Source organism: Heterocephalus glaber, unplaced genomic scaffold (genome assembly GCF_053883595.1).
Source record: "Heterocephalus glaber isolate CG9 unplaced genomic scaffold, H.glaber_assembly_v1.0 deba00001472, whole genome shotgun sequence".
NCBI classification, from domain to species: Eukaryota; Metazoa; Chordata; class Mammalia; order Rodentia; family Bathyergidae; genus Heterocephalus; species Heterocephalus glaber.
In genome coordinates, this window is record NW_028258315.1 from 53000894 (window position 1) to 53021039 (window position 20146).

Here is a 20146-nt window from a genome sequence, read left to right on the forward strand (position 1 = left end):
AAACGTGAAAGGGACAATTACACTGAAATCCCAAACTGAATCTTGTGAAATACGGGGGAAAGGAGTAGATGATACCATAAATCATATAATAAGAAGATGAGAACTTTTTTGAAGGAAGGCAAGACAGAATAACTTTTTGCAAAGAGAGTTCTAAAGATTAAGAGAAAGGTGCTGTTAGGCAGCATGTAACATTACTAACGTTTCCCTAGGAGGAAAAAGAGGCTACATATAAAGCAAATTTAAATTTCTCTCTTTTCTTAATATATATGTAAAATATAAAATGTCTTAACATATGAAATCAGTGTCTAAGATAAACTGGCTTTATTCTGGCCTCCACATGATAGTGAAAGCCTTATGGAGGAAGGCTGGGTTCTAGTACTGGTTTCATTGTTCCCCTGTGGGGGTTAAAGACACCAGGAAACACAGAAAATCATGAATGAACAAAGCAGTTTAGCTCCATAGCCAGAAGATACTGCTGTCAAAATTCACTTTTAAAAAGTTTAAGACAATTCTCTTCCAAGTTCCACTGTATGATTGGGGTCCTGTATTCCCACCCCCATGCCACTTGAATTTCAGAAACAACTTGGTTTCTTTTGCCTTAAAAGAAATAGGGGATTCAAGATGGGTGAATAGAGGCATCCAGCACTTACTTTCTTCTCAAATAAAAACTAAAGTAGCAAGTACAGCTTTGCCTTTTGAGGTGAGTTAGCATGGGGGGAACCCTGGAAATCAGCAATAGTGAGATTAGAAACCAGTCAAGTTCAGAGACTGATGTCAGAATAGGAAGATAAAAAAAATTTACCACCATCTGTTTTTTTTAAATCTCCATAGCTAGGTAAGGAGTCTACTTTTTGAAGGAATGAGAATGAATAAGAGAATCCCAGCAAACTCTGACAGCATGGATGCTGGCAATCCTGGCTCCTGTGAATTGTCGCAGAACTCACAGGCTTGCATACACTTATTTAAGTCACTAAAAATCTGCATAGAAGCCTTGCTCTAGGAAAGGATCTCACATCATCTCCCAGTGATCCCCCAGAGTGCTGTAGCCAGGACTCATTTAAGAAGTCACTTATTGTTTGGATTCAGTTGCTGTAGAGATTAGAAAGACCTGCATAGTCCCCTTTCTGAGACTCCGAAAACATTACACTATATTGGCTCGGGGGTGGCTGCTTTGTGAACCCAGCAGGCTCTGGCCATCACCCCAACTTCAAGGCATAGAGTGCCACTGAAGTGACAAAGAAAAACAAAGCAGTTCCTGCTAGCACCATACCCCACACTATTTCTGACAACACAGTGCTGTGAGGTTTAGGTAAGAGGACAACAGAGGGGGTGCTGTGGTTCCCATCACTGCTGTTCCCTGTGTCATGCGTGGAACTGCAGAAAATGTGGACAGGGGACAAGTGTTTCGGGCCCCTTACCACTGCTGGTGCTACCAGTGCCAGAAGCCTTTGCTAGCAGCAGAGCTAACATTAACAGTACCCAAGGAAACCTTCATAATCTGACAGGAGCCATCACTCTTGTAGGAGAGCCCACCAGTGAGCACTCCACACCCACTCCTATCCACATTGATAAAGCACCCCCACTCTTGTATGAATGGCAGAAACAGTGGGTCTCTCTGACTCACAATGCACACTGTGCCCAAACTCACCAATCATAGCCAAAGAAATCATAGCATGAGCATGGTGCTCAAGAGGAAATAAACCCAACACTGCAAAACAACAGACAATAGTAGACACATCTTCAGGAGACAGCTGTTTGCTAAGGAGCCTCCCCCCCAAAGAGATAACCAATCCACCAGATGTACAAATCTCAACATAGAAGCACAATAAATATGAAAAATCAAGGTAACAGGACACCTCCAAGTGAACATGGTAACTAATCAGCTACAGATCACAGAGATCAAAATAGATTAAATCCTTAAAGAATTTTAAAAAAATGACTATAAAAAATCTCAATGAGATCCAAGAGAATCCAGACAAACAAATGAAATTGGAAGATAATGCACAATATGAATAAGAAATTCAGCAAAGAAAAAAATTTCGAAAAAGATTCAAAGGGAAATGTTGGAGATGAAGAGCTCAATAAATTTTTAAAAAATCAATTGAAAGCCTCACTAACAAACTCAATCAACAGAAAGATTAACTATCAGCATTTGAAGAAATATCCAAGTCAGAGAAAAAATAGTAAAAACAAAACAATTTTATCCCCCTCGTCACCCCCCACACACAATGAAGAGAGCATTTAAGACTTTGGATTACCATGAAATGAACACATATCTGCATTTTCTGAGTACTTGAAGGACAAGAAAAAGCTAATTCCATGAAATAATTACAGAAAGCTTTGCTAATCTTGGGAAAGATTTGGGCATCCACATAGATGAGACCAATAGGAGTCAAATAGATAAGAACAGAGAATGTCTTCAACATAGTCTATTATAGTCACCCTCTCAAAGTACAAGGCAAAGAAAAAATTCTAAACTCTGCAAGACAGAAATGCCAAGTCACATTTAATGTCATCCTCATAAGACTGATAGCAGATTTCTAAGCAGAAACCTACAGGCCTAGAGGGAATTGAATATGTCCCAAGACATTAAGGAAAATAATGGCTAATGAAGAACACTATATCCATCAAGTCTAGCAGAAATGAAGGAGAAATGAAGATCTTCCAAGATAAGCAAAAATTGAGGGAATTTATGACGATTAGACCAGCATTACGAAAGATGTTTATGGGAAGCTTAAATCCATAAGTAAAAGAAAGATAACTTCCAACAATAGAACAAGTGAAATTATAAATTTCACTATGAGTCTGTATACAAAAGATAGAAAACAATCAAACATTATCAATACATTAAGCCATCAAACTAAAAATATGAACATGAGAGAAAGAAAAGAACAAAAATATTCAAAAGAACTAGAATAAAATTAGTAAAACATCAAAAATAAGTAATTTTTTTATCTGTCAGTAATAATCTTGAATATACAGACTGGCTGAATGGATTAAAAAATTAGACCCAACAAGGAGCTGCATACAAGCAGCGTCCCAGACATACATACTGAAAATACATAAAAGGATGGGAAACAATATTCCAAGCAAATGGAAAGCTAAAGCACGTGGCAGTTAGTCCAGATATATCTGATGAAATAGACTTTAAGACAAAAACTGTAAGCATAAAAGGTCATAATGATCAAGGAATCAATTCAACAAGAAGACAAAATTATTGCAATCTGTCCTGGGGCATGGGGAAAGCAGATGGATGGCAAGGAGAGAGAGGACTGGTAAATCACAATGGAAATTAGGTTCCTCAGGGTCAGGTATTGACCAGCCAGAAGACCAGAGGACAGTATCCCCAGGAGATCTTGCCACTTTGCTGACAGCCAGTCCAATGGACCTAGTCTAAGTCATATGGATAGCTGGGATAATGGAGATAGCAGCTGTCAGTTCCAGACAGAAAACCACTCCTATTCCTGCTGCCAGTGTGGCAAGACATACTGCCAGTTAGATGGCTTCATGAACCGCAACACCCATAAGACAGACCTCCCGTATTGTCTGCTCTGCTCTAAGGAGTTCTTACGTACCATGGCCACTAAGAGCCACAGCCACAATCATATAGCTGCCCAGGGTTTTTCTTTCCCAGACTGTGGCATAGCATTTGAGTCCCACCATGAACTTGCCACTCACTTGCAGACTTATGCCATGGGCCACAGCCAGTTGCCAAGTCTGGTAAAAGAAGCTGGAACTCTAGAGGACAAGGTGGGGATCCCTGGCCAAGGAAAAGCTCAGGAGGCCCCATCAGAATCCCTTAGATCCTGAGGGGAGGATTCTAAGCAAGCTAGTAGGGGGCAAGGAGTAGGAGCTGACAACAAGGAACAGCCCTTCCACTGTGCCCAGTGAGGGCATTCCTACCTCCAGGATGGGAGCCTGCTGAACCACCAGAAGGCCCATACCACTGGCAAGTATCCCTGTTCCTTGGACCCCAAACTTCTGTTCAACCTACTATCTCTTAACAACAATGGCAAGACCAAATGGACCCCAAGCACCGCTGCTTTGGCACCTGTGGCAAGGCCTTCCCGACAGCTGTCCTGGTGGAAGGACATGGGTGCGTCTGTACACCGCAAGAGGGGCCTTTCACATGCTCACATTGTCCCTGTCTGTTCCGCCACTGAATCAGCTTCCTGCAGCACCAGCAGCAGCATCAGGAGGAGTGGACAGTGGCCAGCTCTGGATCCCCAGTGGTACCAATGGTAAGCAGAAGGGACTTATCACTGCCCCCTCCAGCCATCCCCACAATGCCACTCCTGGACCCTTCACACCAGTGGCCTGAAGACCTCAGCTTCTCCCTCTCAACTTCCTCTCTAAAGATCAGAACATAGGAGAGTGGGTGAGGGGAGAGACAAGCTTGATCTTCATGTTATGCTCAGGAAAAGCTTGAGCATCCCCATCTCTTCTCTGTCCCCGTGACAAGCACCAGATCTGGCATCTTTCCTGAGAAAGGAGTGGGGTGTTTCTCACATCCTTGTCATTGAAGGATCTCCTTCCCTCAACCTTTGTCACCAGCATTTTTGCCAAGATTCTGGGCCACCCTTGCCAGCCAGATTCCAACACCAGGGAAAGGCAGGCTCAGAAAGTAACATGGGTGGGAATGTTGCCTGCGAAAGGGAACCTTTTGCTACAGTTTGTAACTTATTTATTTATTTATTTATTTATTTATTTTTGGTACTGAGGCTCAAATTCGGGACTGTGCATTTGTGAGGCAGGTGAACCACTAAGCTAAATCCCCAAACCTGTAACTTATTTTTTAAAGTCTATTTTGTAAAATTTATTTGTTTTAAAAAAGAAAAAAATGAAAGTTTCCAAAAAAAGATTGTAATTTATATGCACCTAATGTTGGAGTACCCAATTTTATAAAACAAATACTATAAGCCCTGAAAGGAGAGGTAGGCTCTAATACAATAATATTGGGGAGGGTATCAATGCTCCATTTTTCTCAATGGATAGATAAACCAGATCCCAAAAAATATCAACAAAGAAATCTCAGAGTAAAAACATACTATAGATCAAGTGGGCTTAACAGACATCTACAGAACATTTGCATCCAATATACATAATATGCGTTCTTTTCATCAGCACCTAGAACTTTCTCTAGAATGCTTCATTTACTATGCTACAAAATAAGTATTAAGAAATTAAAAAAAACCTGAAATCATAATGTGTATCTTCACTGACCTCAAGAAAATACAGTAAAGCTAGAAGTCAACAACAAAACAAATTTCAGAAATTATACAAATATATGGAGGCAGAGCAACACACTTTTTTAAAAATTTAATTTTATTGGTACATTTTAGATATACAGTATAATGACATTCATCATTGGAAATTTGCACCTTTACATAATCTCTCTTGGTTCTTATTTTTTCCCCCTTCCCCTGCCCTCCCTTCAACCCCTCCATTCCTCCCTATTTACAAAGACTTTGTTTGCAGTTTTTCATTTTCTCATATTAATTCCACTCTCTTCTTTCCTTTCCCCTGCTGCTCCCACTTACCCTTCCCCTTTGCCTTTTCTTCCTATTTCACATTATCTATTATACCTTTTAGTCCTTATTTACACTTTCAGTTTCTCACACTAGAGAAATTATTCAGTATTTACACGTGTCCTATTTATTTCACTTAAGAGTATTGCCTCAATGTGTATCCATTTAGCTATAAATCTCTCTAATTTCTCATTTTTATGGATGATTATTACTCCATTTTATTTTTTAAAAAATCCACATTTTCTTTATCCAGTTTCCAGTTGATGGACATTTGGGTTGTTTCCAAGTTTTAGCTATCACGAATTGTGCTGCTATGAACATGGGTGCACATATATCACTGTGGTATGATTCTTTTAATTCTTTGGGGAAGATATCAAGCAGGGGAATAGCTAGGTCAAATGGGACTTCCAGTCCTAGTTCTTTGAGGTATCTCCATACTGATTTCCACAGTGGTTGCACCAGTCTACACTCCCACCAGCAGTGGAGCAAGGTTCCTCTTTCCCCACAGCCCTGCCAGCATTTGTTATTGGTGGATTTCATGATAGCAGTCATTTTTTCTGGGATGAGTTGGAATCTCAGCATTGTTTTCATTTGCATCTCTTGAATGACCAGTGATGTTGGACATTTCCTCATATGTTTATTTGCTATTTCTACTTCTTTGAGAAATGTCTGTTTATTTCAGATGCCCATTTTTTGATTCAGTCTTTAAATTTGGAAGGTATGATTTTTTAAAATTCTTTATAGATTCTAGAGAGTAGACCTTTGTCTGAGGGACAGCAGGTGAAAAATTTTTCCCCCATTGTGGGTTGTCTCTCCACACTGCTGGTGGTTTCTCTTGCTGTGTAAAAGCTTTTTAGTAAGAAGAGATCCCACTTGTTGATTGATTGTGCTAGTTCACAGGAAACTGAGAGTTTGCTCATAAAATCTTTTCCTATACCAATGTCTTCAAGAGTTCTACCTAACCTCTCTTCTAGCCGGTTCAGAGTTTCTGTTTTAATATTTAGATCTTTAATCCATTTCATTTTTAGTTTAGCGCATGGTGAGAGATATAGGTCTAGGTTTAATCTTGGCAAGTTGAAACCCAATATTTCCAATACCATTTATTACAGAGGTTATCTTTCCTCCAGTGAGGGTGTTTGACTCCTTTGTCAAAGATGAGGTGGCTGAGTGTGTCTGGAGTTGTTTCTGGATCTTCTAATCTGTTCCACTGGTCCTCAGGTCTGTTTCTTTGCCAGTACCATGCTGTTTTTATCACAGTAGCTTTGTACTATAGTTGCAGGTTGGGGATTGTGATAGCCCCTGCCATGTCTCTGTTACTTAGAATTGCTTTTGCTATTCTGGGTCTCTTCTTGTTCCAAATGAATTTTTGGATTGTTTTCTCAAGGTTCTTGAAGAATGCTGCTGGGAGTTCAATTGGGGTTGAATTGAATCTATATAGCAGTTTTGGAAGTATGGCCATTTTCACTATGTTGATCCTTCCCACTCAGGAGTAAGGGATGTCTTTCCATTTTCTGATATCGTCTTCAATCTCTCTTTTCAGAGTGCTCTAGTTTTCAGGGAAGATGTCTTTGACTTCTTTTGTTAGGTTGAATCCTAGGTATTTTAGTTTTTTGGATGTTATTGTGAAATAAATTGTTTGCCCTACTTCTCTCTCAGTGAGTCTGTTGTTTGTGTAGAAGAAAGCTATTGATTTTTGTATGTTGACCTTGCATCCAGCTACTTTACTGAATTTGGTTATTAAGTCTAGAAGAACACACTTTTGAATAAACAATAAGGTCATAAAGCAATGAAAAGGGAAATTTAAAAATTTCTTGAAACAAACAAAAATGGAATCACAACATACTGACCTTTACAGGATATGACAAAACCAATACTAAAAAGGAAGTGTATAGCAACAAGTGCCTATGCCAAACATGCACACACACACACACACACACACACACACACACAAACAAGGAGATAAGTAATAAAGATCAGGAAAGAATTAAATAGAGACTTTAAAATGTAAAAGATGAACAAAAAAGAGGTGGTTTTTAAATAGATAAAGCTCACAAATATTCACCTACATTAAGAAAAAGAAAAGACCTCAATAAAAATTATGGATGAAAAGGAGATATTCCATCTGATACCATAGAAATACAACAGATAATTAGAGATTGAGAAAAACTATATGCTAACAAATTGAAAAATCTAAAAAAAAATGAATAACTTACCAAGACTGAATCATGAACCATGTAAAAAATTAGAATATACCATTAACAAAGAAGGACATTGAATCAGTAATAAAAATTCTCCTGATAAACAGAAGCCCAGGATCAAAGGGCATAATCACTCAAGTTTACCAAATTTTAAAAGAAGATCTAATACTGATTCACAAACTTTTCCAAAGAATTTAAGGGGCAGATCCCTTCCAAACTTATTCCATGAGGCCAATATTACTCTGTTAGCAAAACCAAGTAAGGATACAACAACAAAAGAAAACTATAGACCAAAATCCTTGATGAACATAGAGGCAAAATTTCTAAACAAAGTACTAGCAAAGATAATTCAACAGCAACATCAAAAAGATCATTCACCATGATCAAGGTGGTTTCATCCCTGGGATGTAAAGTTAGTCTAATACACACAAATCATTAAATGTAATATATCACACCAACAGAATGAAGGACAAAAAAAATCATATGATCATCGAATAAAGCTGAAAATGTTTTGATAAAATTCAACCTCCCTTCTTGATAAAAGTTATGAATAAATTAATATAGAAGAAATTGGATCTCAATAAAATAAATGGTATATATGATAAACCCATAGCCAACATTATACTGAAAAGGAAAATGCTAAAGCCATTATTTCACAAGGTTTTTACTTTCATTGTTCTTATTCAAGTTTTAACCAGAGCAATTAGCAAAAAAAGGAAATAGAGAAACATAAGCTAAAAAAGTAGACCTGAGAGTGAGAAGCTGGTGTGGACCAGAGTGTTGCTGCTGCAGGCAGGTCCACCCAGGGCCCCACCCCAACCCCAGCTGCTTGGGTGCACAGGCCCCAGCCACAAACCTTCCTGGAAAAGAGCCGCATAGGTGCACATGCAACAGCCAGAGGCCCACCCTGATACCATTGGTAAGTGCACAGAGACCCTAGGCAGAAGCCCATCCAGACACCAGTTGCTGGGGTGCATAGCCACCAGCCAAAGGCCTGTCCAGACAACAGCTACAAAGGAGGGCAGGCCCTAGTCAGAGGCACACTTAGATACAATCTCAAGTGTGTACAGGCCTCAGCCAGAACCCCACCTGGACAACAGGACAGCTCAGGGATCCAGAAGGTCACCACTCTGAACTCAGGAATTGGTGCACAAATGAGCAGCAGAGAAAAGGCCACTTGTTGGCTTGCTGAGAATTAAAGACCACAGGTTGAGCAAAAAGTTGCCTTAACAAAGGTGCAGAAGCCTGCATCTGTTGAAATGAGAAGACATGTAAACAAGTCTCAAATCCAGATTTCCAAATCACCTGAGGCAACCCCAAAGGGCAAGAGAATGAACAATTTCATGCTCAACTACCTTGATTCCCTGATCTGACAATGAAAGAGGATCTAGAAAAAATGAAATCAGAAATAATTTCTCAGATAACAGGGATTGTGCCCATAGTACAAGACATGATTAATAAATCTAGAGCAGACACAGATAAAAAAACAGAGGAGCTGAGGAACATAATAGAATCCCCAAATAGGAAACAAGTGGAATCAATAAAACAGATGCAAACTGATTTCCAGGAGATTAAAAACTCCATTGAAAGTTTATACAGCAGAATGAGCCAATGTGAGAATAGAATTTCAGATATAGAAGAGAGGATCACAATTAGTGACCAAGAAAAGTAAAATTTCTTAAAAATAGTAAGGGACCATGAGAAGGCAATCCAGCATGATGCAAAGACGAATAATACAAGACTGATCAAAAACAATGAAGAAACAGGAGAGACTGCAAATAACATTTAAAAAAAAACACCTGTTCACAGAAGTAATGGCAGAAAACTTCCCAAGCAGGGGAAAAGAACTTGACATACAGATAAGTGAGGCATATAGGACTCCAACTAGCCATGATAAAAAAAAAATCTACACATAGGCATATAATTGTTAAGATTCCAGAAACCCAAAAGAAGAACAAAATTCTACAAGCAGTTAGAGAAAAGAAACAAATAACATACACAGGAAAGCCCATCAGAATCACAGCAGACTTCTCAACACAAACCCTCAAGGGAAGAAGAGCCTATAGTGATGTATTTCAAGCCCTAAAAGAAAACAACATCCAATCCAGATTGATATACCCTGCAAAACTATCTTTCAAAATTGATGGAGAAATAAGATACTTTCATGACAAAGAGCACATTAGGAACTTCATGAATACCAAACCAGCACTCCAAAAAATTTTAGACAATAGCCTAGGAAAAGACAATGTGGATCACAATGCCAGGAAGCCTAGCAGAATTAATCCATCAGGACTGAGAAGAAATTAAATGAAAAGGGGTAGACTCCAACAAAAAGAAAAAGTCATGACAAGGATAAGTCAATACATATCAGTTATAATCATCAATATTAATAGTCTCAGTTCACCAATCAAAAGAAATAGGCAGGCAGAATGGGTCAAGAAGCAAGATCCAACTATATGCTGCATACAAGAAACACACTTAATTCAAAAAGAAACTGACAGACTGAAAGTTAAGTGGAGGGGGGTGGGGATACTCAGTGCTGCAGGAACCTGAAAATAGGCAGGAGTAGCTATCCTATTTGAAGATCAAATGGATTTCAAATCAACAATGATTAAGAGAGACAAAGAAGGACACTACATCCTTGTAAAGGGAACAATCCAAGAGGAAGAGATGACAATCATAAATATATATGCACCAAATACCAGTGCACTCAAGTATTAAAACAAATACTAATGGACATGAAAAATCAAATCATCACTAGTACAAGAGTAGTGGGGAACCTCAATACTCCACTGTCACAGATAGATCAACTAAACAGGAAATAAACAATTAAATATTAGAACTCAATCAAACTCTTGAACAAACGGACTGAACAAATATTTATAGATTGTTCCACCCTAAAGATTCAGAATGTACATTCCTTTCAGCTGCACATGGGTCATTCTCCAAAATAGACCACATACTCACTCATAAAACATGTTTATATAAGTCCAAAGGAATTGAAGTTATCCCCTGTATATTACCAGATCATAGTGCAATGAAATTGGCGATCAATAGCAAAAGAAACCACAATAATTTCATAAACATATGGAAATTGAACAACACACTTCTGAATAACCAATGGGTCACAGAGCAAATTAAAGAAGAAACCAGACAGTTTTTACAATTAAATGACAATGTCAATAAAACATATCAGAATCTATGGGACACAATGAAAGCAGTCTTATGAGGGAAATTCATAGCAGTGAATACTCATATTAGGAAAACAGGGCAAGCTCAAACAAACAACCTGATACTGAGCCTCAAACTTCTAGAAAAAGAAGAGCAGGACAAACCCAAAGCTCATACAAGGGAGGAAATTACAAAGATCAAAGCAGAAATCAATGTAATGCAGACTAAGGGAATGATACAAAAAAATCAATGAAGCCAAGAGTTGGTTCTTTCAAAGAATAAACAAAATTGACAAATCTTTAGCCAACCTTATCAACAAAAGGAAAGAAAAGGCCCCAATCCATGCAATCAGGAATGAAAAAGGTGAAATTACCATGGACCCAGCAGAAATCCAGAGGATCACCAATACCTATTTCAAGAATGTATATGCCAATGAGACGGAAAACACAGATGAAATGGACAGATTCCCAGATACATATGAATTACCAAAGTTGAATGAAGAAGAACTAAAAATTCTAAACAACCCAATATCAATCAATGAAATTAAAAAGGCAATTAAAAACTTACCAACCAAGAAAAGCCTGGGACCTGATGGCTTCACTGCTTAATTCTACAAAATATTTAGAGAAGAGCTATAGCCTCTATTGTTTAAACCCTTCAGCGACATTGAAAGGGAAGCAATATTCCCAAATTCATTCCTGGAAGCAAGCTTCACCTTGATCCCAAAAGCAGAGAAAGACCCAACTGAAAAAGAAAACTACAGGCCAATCTCACTAATGAACATAGATGTAAAAATCTTTAATAAGATACTGGCAAATAGAATACAGAAGATCATCAAGAAGATCATACACCCTGGCCAAGTGTGATGCCTCCTAGGGATGCAGGGATTGTGCAACATATGCAAATCAATAAATATAATACGCTATATTAACAAAGCCAAAGACAAAAACCATATGATCATCTTAATAGATACAGAGAAAGTATTTGACAAAATCCAACACTCCATTCATTATAAAAACACTACAAAAAATTGGAATAGATGGTCTCTATCTCAACCTGATAAAAGCCATTTATGAAAAACCAACAGCCAATATCATACTAAATGGTCAAAACCTAAAAACCTTAATGCTAAAATCAGGAACAAAACAAGGATGTCCACTATCACCATTCCTGTCCAATATAGTTTTGGAAACATTACCCATAGCAATGAGACAAGAGAAAGAAATAAAAGGAATAAAGATAGGAAATGAAGAAGTCAAATTGTCATTATTTGCAGACGACATGATACTCTATGTAGAAGGCCCCAAGAACTCCACCAAAAGTCTTCTTGACTTAATAACCAAATTCAGTAAAGTAGCTGTATACAATGTCAACATTCAAAAATCAGTAGCTTTCCCGTATACAAATAACAGGCTCACTGAAAGAGGAACTGGAGGAACAGCTTCCTTCACAATAGCATCCAAAAAAAGGAAATACCTAAGAATCAACCTAATGAAAGAAATCAAAGACCTCTACTCTGAAAACTATAGCACTGTGAAAAAAGAGGTTGAAGATGATATCAGAAAATGGAAAAACATCCCTTGCTCCTGGGTAGGAAGAACCAACATAGTGAAAATGGCCATACTTCCAAAATTGCTATATAGATTCAATGCCATCCCAATTGAAATTCTATCAGCATACTTCACAGACCTTGAGAAAACAATCTAAAAATTCATTTGGAACAAGGAGTGATCTAGACTAGCAAAAGCAATTCTAGGCAACAGAGATGTGGCAGGGGATATCACAATCCCCAACTTGAAACTATACTATAAAGTTACTGTGATAAAAACAGCATGGTCCTGGCAAGGAAACAGACCCAAGGATCAGTGGAACAGATTAGAAGATGCAGAAACAACTGCAGACACACTCAGCTACCTCATCTTTGACAAAGGAGCCAAACACTCTCACTGGAGGAAAGATAGCCTCTGTAATAAATGGTGCTGGAAAAATTGGGTTTCAACTTGCCAAAGATTAAAACTATACCTATATCTCTCACCATGTACTAAACTAAAATTGAAATGGATTAAAGATATAAATATTAAAACAGAGACAGTAAACAGGCTGGAAGAGAGGTTAGGTAGAACTGTTGAAGACATTTGCATTGGAAAAGATTTCATGAAAAATACTTCAGTTGCACATGAACTGGCACAAAGGATCAACAAGTGGGATCTCTTCTTAGTAGAGGTTTGGGAAGGGTGGAGATGGATAAAGGGAGGTTTGATTTGATTAGAGCATGCTATATGAATATATGGGAATGCTATGCTGAGATCTATTACTATTTAAAATTGAAGTAAGTTTACAAAAAATTTAAAAATGCAATGAAAATAATAAAACCAAAACAAAGAAAACTTTAGTATAAATCTAGGATTTAAAAGAGTATCATCCTGGATGTAAAGATAGACATATGAAAGAGAATATTTTCAGTATCTCTAATTAATAGGGAAATGAAAAATCACAAAAATGATCCATTTCATCACACCCATGAGGATGGTTTTATGCAAAAAGGAAGGAAGAAAGTAGAAGGAAGGAAAAGAAGGATGGAGAGAAAGAAACAAGGGACAGGATGTAGAGAAGTTGGAATCCTTGTGCATTGTGTTTGGGAATGTGAAATAGTGCATCCATTGAGAAAAATAGTATGAGAATTCCTCCAAAATTATCAGAACTGCCATTTTATTCATCAGTTCTACTTATGGGTATACTATCACAAGATTTGGAAGTAGAGATTTAAATAGATATTTGTACATCATTGTTCATACCATTATTATTTACAACAGTCACGAATAACTCAAGTGTTTAACAGAGGAATGTACAAACAAAATGTTGTGTATACATGCATTGGGTACATGTTGTCTTAAGAGGGAATCAAATTATGGCATAATAATGTAGATAGTACAATCAGGGTTACAGGACCATCCCTCTAAACTCACCACAACTGGGGCAATGCCCCAGGGCCAACCCTCTGACCTTTGTCTATTACCCAGAGACAGTGATAAGAAAAACAAAGACCCCTGAATTTGCCATGGAAAATCCCAAAGTCCTAAATCAGGGTGCAGAAGTGCCAGATTTTCTGGATGACCTATAGTAACCTTTCTTTACTTGGAGTTCTTTGAAGGCTCATGTATATGGACTGAATCTTATACATCCAATTAAAATAGAGTGAATTACAGGAAAGACATGTGCATAGATACAGCTGACATGACTTAGAACCCTGTCAATCATGTTGTCAATCATGGTCTGGAATACCCAATGGAAGGTGCTTTAGACCTGGCACAACATTTTAAATTCTTAAGCCCAACACATTCAACACTTGTGCCATTTTTCTTTCCTTTTTCTTTCTGCTGGTATGAGCCACTCTTTCTGAACATACCATCACCCGATTAAATCTTTGCTGCTTTTCTCTTACCATCATGTTCCATGTTTAGTTCTTTGCTCATCATGCACAAGAACTTAAGAACTCAACCAGCACCCCATCAACTGTTGGGAACAATTCTGCATAATTTTGGAAAAAAATCATTTCACAATTAAATCATGATTAGGGCCTAGTTTTCCTGCCTACAGGCCAGCTATGGCATGTTGAGACATAACTCCTTTTTCTGCCTCCATTCACAGCTAAAACCTCAATGGTCCTGTGATGTGATGTTGTAGGACACGATTAGATCAGCTAAAGACAATCTGGGAAAGGACAAATTCCTAATCAATATAAGTTCCTTGTGAGCTAGGATCTTCACCTGCATAAGTTCCTCATTGTTCTAGGATTATCACTGCTGCCCTCTGAGTCATCTGTTACTCTCAGTGCACCGAATAAAGGTGTGATAAGCTCCAGGTCTGCTGTTTTTGCTGCCTAGAGCAGCACTGATCAGGCTGAAAGCTCAGCTTCTTCTCTAAGTCTCATTTCCATTTGTATATTAATTAATTGGCCTTGTGCTGTCATGGCTCACAGGAGACTAGGACTTACTGCAGAGGTTCTAGTAACATCCCCTTTCTCTGTTCCTTACATTTGGTGCTCAATGTGGATGTGAATTGGATCCATGTGTGAACAAGCCTGTGAGACACACTCAGAATAAAAGGGACAGCACACGGATCTCTCAGCACGATTTCCGGACTAGGGTGAGGGACACCAGTGGTAAGTGTGTCCAGTTGGGGGCAACCTTCTATCTTTGCTGGGTTGAAAATATGGGTCAATCTCTGTCATCAGATCAGCATAATTTGTCAAATTGTGTAAGTTGCTATTAAAACAAGCTGTATATCCGGTACAGAAGAATACTGAGGTAAAATTGCTTAAAGATGTAGAAATATACATCCTATCTTTTCCCAAGGAGGTAAAAATGGAGTTATGTCTTCACATGCCCTAGCTGGCCTCTAGGCAGGAAAACTAGGCCCTAATCATGATTTAATTGTGAAATTAATTTTCTCCAAAATTATGCAGAATTGTTCCCAGCAATCACCCAAGATAACAATAAGATGCACCATAGATGTATCTTGACTACATTATAATAAATGAAATAAGGCAGAGAGAAAAGGAAAAAATATTTTATTTTGCCACTTAGATAAGACACATAGGATAGTCAAATTCAAAGAGATGGAAGGATAGTAATTGCCAGAGACTGAGGCGAGGGAAGCAGACTTTGGGTGGTTATTTGATGGGTAGAGAATTTCATTTTGGGACGAAGGAAATATTCTGGAGATGTTTAGGGATGGCTGAACTATAATGTGAACACACTTAACTATACACGTAGAAACTGTTAAAATGGTGAATTTTATGTAATGTATATTTTACAACAAAAACCAAAGGAAATTTCAAAATATAAAATAGAAGTAATCATTTAAATAAAAGTCGAAAATGCCTTCACAGACTAAAATAATCTGTTTCTTAAAAGACTGGTATATTTTTACCTCATATTTTAAATAATAATGTTACCTATGAATTAGAGAAAAACAGTCAACTAAAAATGTCACTGAAAGTTTGGGAATTTCACACACATTTAGTGTTTCTGAGAGATATAAAAACAGAGAAAGTGAGGTTATCATTTGTGTTGATGTCAGGGGGTCAATGACTCATCAAGTTGTAATTACTTTTAAGGTGACATCTGATAATTGCCATACTGATGGATGGGGCAGAGGGAGCCCTGGTTCTGTTTTATGGGTTCTTAAATATTAGAGTCCTTCGTGATAGGTACTCTGGGTCTTGACTCATCTCTTATCGAGTGCTCTTTTATTCTTGGGTGCTTTCAACTTGCCAGAGGTCAGGCCTCTGCAGCATCCTGCAGTAAGACCAGACACTATGAATAATACCAAACTGGGCAAGTTTAATATGTGAACAAATGTCATTAGGATGAAAACTGAAACAAGATTTTGTACTTAAATACTATGGAAATACAGACCAAGCAAATATAAGAACAAAGTTTGGTACAGCAAGAAAGATTCATCCAACATCACTTTCATTTTGGCAGAGACTCAAAGGGGGACAGATGAAGGGAAATCTTTACAGTAAAGAGGGGAAGCCTCAGGTGAACTTGGAGGAGAAGTGGAGGTAGAGCAACTAGAAGTGGGTTATCTTCTAGAACTGGTTAGAGGTGCGTCTTTGTCTTTCTCTTGTTGGGTATAAGTTGGAAGTAGGGACAAAAATTAGGGAAGCTGAAAGTTACTAAAATTCTGGCTCTTTTGAACTGATTTTTCACAGGGGTAATTGTCTGGATTCCTGGATTGATACTGAAGGTGGTAGTCTGGCTTGCTGCAAGCTTGCCTTACAGAGAGCAGGTTGGTGCTGCAGACTGTGGATCAGAATTCTAACATTATGTATGTTCTGGCCATTTTTTTCGTTGTATGTTCAGTCTCTTAGGCTATTTCCTATCCTGTTTGTCTTATTTCATCTTAGTTAATCTGTGTGTGTTTTCTTCACACAGTATAGACACTGGGATTGGGTTTATCTCTGACTTTTGCAAGTTTCCAGAATACATCCTTATTACACAATACCAATGTTAAACAAATAGAAATATTCCATACAGGTGTTTTTGTTACTGCTTTTTTGCACACTCAGCTTTTGTTATCCTTTGATTATAAGTAAATATAGTGGCTGTGCCTTATCTCTTTACCATGATACACTGAAACCATCACTAATATAATGCCTGAAAAAGTATATATTTGCAAGAAAAAACTTTGAAGGAATAATACAATCTAGCTCTGAGATAGTTCCATCTCTGCTTAAATGAAGTAATGGTATCCTTCCTGTTTCTTTCAAACAGAGAAAATAATTTTTTTCTGGTGGAAAATATCACTCATTATGTCTGTGTTCTATTTTACTCCCTCTGCATGCTGGGGATTTAACCCACGTGCTTGTGCATGCTTAGCAAGTACTCTACCAATGAGCGAATTCCTAGTCCTCTTTTACATATGAAGTCTTGCATACATTTAGGAAATACTGGATACACACTGTAGAACAGAAATGTAACCAATAATAAAAAAGTAAACACAAAATAGAAGCAAGTGCACAGAAAGTCTAGATATTGGAATTAGCGAATAATGATTTAAAAAGAAGATGGACACACAGATTAAAAATTTAAGGATATCAACAAAACTTGGATTTATAAGAATCAAATATCATAGATATTAAAATATTTGAATGATGCAGAAATTGAATGAGTTTAAAAGCATGTTAGAGGTTGCAAAAAATAAAAACAGTCAACTTTAGGGTGAGTGAAAAAGATTAGCCAAACAGAAGCAAAGTGGAATAAAAGTAATGAAGATAAGAGACATGGGAAACACAGACAAAACTTCAGACATATATTTATTTAGAGTACTGGAGAGAAAAGAGAATGGGTCAGAAATAATAGCTGAAGAGATAATGACAAGTTTTCAAAACTGACAAAAGCCCTCAACTCACATAAGCTTAGGATAAATAAATACAGTAACTCTTAGACCTATTACCATCAAATTGTTGAAAGTGAAAGGAAAAAAGGACATCTTATAAACATCCCCCAAAAAGGGTAAAGTACTTATAAAGGAGAAATGAGATAATGAGCTGACTTCTCAAAGAAACTACGGGATCTTAGACGCCGAATCAGCCCGCTGCAGACAGGTGGGTCTGTGCACGCCCTACCGAGGTCCTGAGTCACACGGAAGACACCAAATCACCCCACTGCAGACAGGCAACCACCTGATTCCACATTACTAAGGCGCAGAGGACACCAGACCACCAGACCAAGGTAATGAGTCCCACTGTTCCTGGCCCAGAGGTAGGGGCTTCTGAGCCATTGTCCCACTGCTCCTGGTCCAGAGAAAGGGGCTTCCCAGTCACCATCCCTTCCGCTGCTCCCAGCCCAGAGGAAAGGGCTTTTGGGCCACATTCTGTCCCGCTGCTCCTGGCCCAGAGGAAGGGGCTTCCCAGCCACCATCCCTCCAGCTGCTCCCAGCCCACAGGAAAGGGCTTTTGGGTCACCATGCCTACCGCTGCTCCCGGCCCCTGTCCCACCTCACCCAGCTCAGAAGAGGTAATCCATGCAGACTATAACAGCCCCCCGCCCCATTCAAAATGAGAAAACACATAAATAAGTCTCAAAACCAGATTTCCAAATCACCTACAGCAATCGCAAAGGGAAATGAGATGGAACACTCTGATACTCAACCACCTGGACCCACTGAACTGGCAACAAAAGGGGATCTGGAAAAAATAAAATCAGAAATAATTTCTCACATAACAGGAGAAATTGTGCCCTTAGTGCAAGACATGATTAATAAATCTAGAGAGGAGCTCAGGAACATGATGGAATCCCAACATAAGAAACAAATGGAATCCATAAAACAGATGCAAATAGATTTCCAGGACATGAAAAACTCCACTGAAAGTCTACACAGCAGAATGAGCCAATGTGAGGACAGAATTTCAGATATAGAAGATAAGATTGCAATTAGTGACCAGGAAAAGAAAAATTGCTTCAAAATTATAAGGGAACATGAGAAATCAATCCAGCAGCTGCTAGATGATGCAAAAAAGAATAACATAAGACTGATTTGGCTCAATGAAGAAACAGGAGAGAGTGCAGATGACATAAAAAAATCTCTTCACAGAAATAATGGCAGAAAACTTCCTGAGCAGGGGGAAAAAGCTTGACATACAGATAAGTGAGGCATATGGGACTCCAAATAGCCTTGATCAAAAAAAATCTACACATAGGCATATAATTGTTAAGATTCCAGAAACACAACAGAAGAATAAAGTTCTCCAAGTAGTCAGAGAAAAGAAACAAATCACATACAAAGGAAAGCCCATCAGAATCACAGCAGACTTCTCAACACAAACCATCAAGGCAAGAAGAGCTTGGAGTGACATATTCCAAGCCCTAAAAAACAGCCTCCAACCCAGATTGATGTACCCTGCAAAACTATCTTTCAAAATTGATGGAGTAATAAGATACTTTCATGACAAAGAGCACCTTAGGAACTTCGTGAATACCAAACCAGCACTCCAAAGAATTTTACACAATAGCCTAGGAACAGACATTGAAGCTCACAACCCCAGGAAGCAAAGCAGAATGAACCCATTGGGCATGACAAGAAATTAAATGTAAAGGGGGAGAACCCAACAAAAAGAAAAAGTCATGACAATGACAAGTCAATACGTTTCAGTTATAACCATCAACGTTAATGGTCTCAATTCACCAATCAAAAGAAATAGACTGGCAGAATGGGTCAAGAAGCAAAATCCAACAATATGCTGCATACAAGAAACACACTTAATTCAAAAGGAAACTCATAGACTGAAAGTTAAAGGGTGGAAAACAATACTGCATGCAACAGGAACCCCCCAAAAAGCAGGAGTAGCTATCCTCTTGGCAGATCAAGTAGATTTCAAACAAACATTGATTAAGAGAGATGAAGAAGGACACTACATCCTTGTAAAGGGAACAATGCAACAGGAAGAGATGACAATCATAAATATCTATGCACCAAACACTAGTGTGCCCAACTATATAAAACAAATACTAATGGACATGAAAAGTCACATATGCACTAATACAATTGTAGTGGGGGACCTCAACACCCCACTGTCACAAATAGATAGGTTAACTAGACAAAAAATAAGTAATGAAATACTAGAACTCAATCAAACTCTTGAACAAATGAACTTAACAGATGTTTACACAGTGTTCCACCCCACAAAATCCGAATAAACATTCTTCTCAGTTGCACATGGGTCATTCTCAAAAATGGACC